The sequence below is a fragment of the Takifugu rubripes genome, unplaced genomic scaffold (assembly GCF_901000725.2).
Source record: "Takifugu rubripes unplaced genomic scaffold, fTakRub1.2, whole genome shotgun sequence".
NCBI classification, from domain to species: domain Eukaryota; kingdom Metazoa; phylum Chordata; class Actinopteri; order Tetraodontiformes; family Tetraodontidae; genus Takifugu; species Takifugu rubripes.
Window position 1 is genome coordinate 3,425 of NW_021821639.1, and position 4,063 is coordinate 7,487.

The 4,063-nt window shown below is 48.5% G+C and overlaps 1 pseudogene; it reads right to left on the bottom strand.

The window, feature by feature from the left end:
• Positions 1-3,577: 3,577 nt before the first annotated feature.
• On the bottom strand, positions 3,578-3,686 carry LOC115248570 (uncharacterized; annotated as a pseudogene).
• Positions 3,687-4,063: the final 377 nt, after the last annotated feature.

A 4,063-nucleotide genomic window follows, 5' to 3' on the forward strand; every position in this document is an offset into this window, starting at 1 on the left:
ACAGAGCCAACTCACCACCAGGTGGTGATCAGTGACAGCTCTGCCCCTCTCTTCACCCGAGTGTCCCAGAACATGCGACTGCAAATCCGATGACACGACCATAAGGTCAATCATCAATCTGCAGCCTCAGGCGTTCTGGTGCCCAAGTGCACATGTGGACGCCTTTATGCCTGAACAAGGTGTTTGTATTGGACAATCTGAGATGAGCACAGAAGTCCAATAACAAAACACCACTCAGGTTCAGATCAGGGGGACCGTTCCTCCCAATCACACCTCTCCAGGTCACACTGTCACTGTCAACGTGAGCATTGAAGTCACCTAGGAGGACGAGGGAGCCCCAGAAGGAGCACCCTCCAGCACCTTCCTCTAAGGACTCCAAAAAGGGTGGATACGCTGAATTGCTGTTTGGACCATAGGCACAAACAACAGTCAGGATCCGTCCCCCCACCCGAAGGCAAAAGGAGGCTACCCTCTCATCCACCGGGGAAAACTCCAATATACAGGCACTGAGCTGGGGAGCACGAGAATTGCTACCCCTGCCCGTTGTTTAACATTCAATTTAATGCTTAACGGTTGCAATCCGCCATCGTAGAAGAATCATAGCAAAATATTTGGGTATTAATTTGGGACACGGTGGGGTATAATAACACAAGATTAATTATTTTCCAGAACAAGATTTACAGTACTGTCATATATGCAGCGATTTAAACCACTCATACATTTAAGCTTTTTGGCTTTAATGCGAAGCACACCAGCTTTAAATTACTTCAATGAGATTATTTTTGTGAAGTCATCACAGATAAAGGCCATTTTTGGGTTGTAAGCATTGATTCAAAGTAAAAAAGTCTTCATATTAAAGTGTTGCTGCTGCACCCTACAGACATTACCCGTTAAAGGTTGAGCTGAAACCACCATCAGATCTGTCGCCTCATTCTTCGATCCTTTCCACCGAGCATCACCCTCCAAGGAGAGACCATCCTCCATACTGACGTGCACACGCGTTAAAGGTCCAAGGTCAGTAACTGGGAGTTGATGGTTGGGATCAAGTTGAGCTCTGCTGGCAGCTCTACCAAAGTCTAAATGTTCTCAGTATAAATCCAATTCTGCTAATGTGGTTGCGCTCTTCGTGTCAGTGCAGATTCGTGCGTGGGGCTCGTGCACATGAGGGTTAGGCTGTTTGATGCAAGTCACAGCGAAGCAGGTGGGGGCGGGGCTTGTGTAGCATGTGACGGCCCCTCTCAAACTGTCGCCCTAACTGGGCCTTGCTCACGCCCTGATGACTGGCGGGGCGTGAGCCCCTCACCTGTGCTAGTCTGGGCTGGGGAGGGGGCGAGGCGGGACTTTCCTCTTTCTCCATGAAGGCGGGAGCAGTGAATGGATCTGTTCATGACTGTTAGAGTGTTGTGTGGTCATGGCAGTGGCTTTTTGTTGTTTTCTGCTTCAGGCTGCAGAAGATGGGCTGTTCCTGTAGTACTTCTTCTGACGAGTGGAGCGACAGCGACAGCGACAGCAGTCTGTCAGAACTCCCACCCTTCGTTAGACGGAGCACAAAGACGGTGGAGCTGAGGCAGCACACCTCCGCAGGAACCCAGCATGCATGCTTGGATGAGGAGGTTAAAGGAGACGGCAGTGGCACATGTGAGGAACTCCTGGAATCACATCCCCGTGTGGCGCTGCCCAGACTGAGCACAGGCGGAGAGGAAAACACTCTCGATGGGTCAAAGCCGTCCAAACCGGTCCAGTGTGCAACAGATGAGCCTGGTCCATCCACGGTTCTGAAAAACAGTTTATTACCACCTCCTCCTGAACCAGAAACTGGCTTATTACCACCACCTCCTGAACCAGAAACCAGTTTATTACCACCACCTCCTGAACCAGAAACTGTTTTTTTACCACCACCTCCTGAACCAGACACTGGTTTATTACCACCACCTCCTGAACCAGAAACCAGTTTATTACCACCTCCTCTTGAACCAGATACTGGTTTATTACCACCACTTGCTGAACCAGAAACTGGTTTATTACCACCACCTCCTGAACTGTCTCTATTGAGCGAGGTCAACGTGCGTCTGACCACGGGATCCTCGCCACATATCGTTCAACAAACTCACCGTGGATTCACCAAATCCGAGATCGACTGGCAGGACAATGCGGCGCTCCAACGTCCGTGGCTTCCTGTGAATTCCCACGTAAGGAAAATCGCAAGCCGAGAAGAGGGCGATGGTCCCTCAGTCTCAATTTGCTTTTATAAAACACTCGAAGACCTGGGCACCCCGAGACCTGAGTGTCAGGATGTTGGCACTCAAACTTTGCCCCCTGGTGCTGGTGGAGATGCTCCTACTCCATCTTCCAAGATTGACTCATCTGTCCTGAGCGGCGGGTGATGGCTGAAGGGGGCACAGCGGGGACAAGCCGAAGGCAACGGTGTGGTCCCAGGGCACACCCCAGGCTGGGTTCCCCCAGAGGGGGGGCGGCGTGGACACCCCAGGGCCAGTGTCAGAGCTCCAGCCCTCCAAGGCTCAGAATTGTGGGCCAATGTTGAATCAGTAAGTTTATGGCCCCCACCCTCGCTCACACTTTATTTCACTTGTGGAGCACTTGGTAACACCTGAGACCTGTTCCTCTTCAGGGGTCTGGAGCAGAGTTCAAAGACCAAGGCTGACCACCAACCAGCTCATCCGCCAGGACAGCAAGTAAGTTTTGGGTGTTGAGTTGTTTTTGATGCTTAATTTGATGCTTGATTTCATTGTGTCCATTCGTGTTACTCATTCATAAAGTGAATGTCCTGATTGGTCATAGACACATCAACATTTATCGGGTTTAAGACCCCCGACAGGACAAATACCCCAGGTTATAGCAGACCTGTTGCAAAGATGCTCATGGTGGAAACTAAATCCTGGTTCTCTGACTTTTCAGGTGGGCTCCAAACTGACGTACGCACAGGTCTTGATGATGCCCCCACGGAAGCGTGCCCCACCCCCAGACCTTAGCCCCCCCTACCCAGAACAAGAGCCCCAATCAGGGACTCGCCGTCCACTAAAGCTGAGATATGCAAGGCTATGAATGGACCGCTATGGATATTTGGTTTTCAGTCTTTACAAAAGAAGCTGAACAAAATCAACTCTTCAATTGCTGCTTTAGGGGATTTTTTTCTTTAGTTTGTTTAGGGTCTTTTTTTAAAATCCGGGTTCTGTTCCCATGTTTGAATGTTCCAGTGTTTTTCTTTTAACACACATACATAATTGATGCTCATAATTCTGATTTCTTCTATTAAAAAGCACTGAGCAATATGTCTGTTTGCATCTTTTTTATCTCATGTTGGTACTGAGTTTGTTCGGCTTTTATTTGAGTTAATCAGGAGTGTTTTGGATGTAGAAACTTCTGTTTAAGTAAAGAGGATTTGTAGATGTAACTCATTCACATTCTGTCCAGTGTGAAATCACAGAATCTGAAAACACTGACTTTGATGAGTGTTTAAAACCATTACAAGTGTTTAAACACCATTTAAACATGAATGTGTGAAGAATGTCCAGGTACAGGTGAGTTACTGATGGACGTAAAGTGGAGGAGTGCAAAAAGCTTACAGCACCTGGTATTCCCAGGCGGTCTCCCATCCAAGTACTAACCAGGCCCGACCCTGCTTAGCTTCCGAGATCGGGCTTTCTCAGGGTGGTATGGCCGTAAGCGAGAGCAGGTGCAAGAAAATGGCCTTTTGAAGTTAATACACTCAAATTATTTTCTTGAAACTCTTATTCTGGTGGAGGTTGTCCATTTTGCTTTGTCACAGTCCAAACCTCAATGTTGGAGCAGCCTCCAATCCATTCCCCCCAAAAAGAAAAGGCTATATAGCCTATGAGCGTCATATCATCAAATCTGCCTAGAACGGCTCTTGGATGAGAGGTGAAAAGCGTCTTCAAAAAAATCAAAACAAGATTCACTCCGATAAATGAAATCAACTTAAAGCAATGTGCCATGGCCGGGAATCGATCCCGGGCCGGTGCCGGGCCATTGACAATTGCTGTAACAGACAACCTGATTGAAACCTCCTGAAGACCCCAGAGGG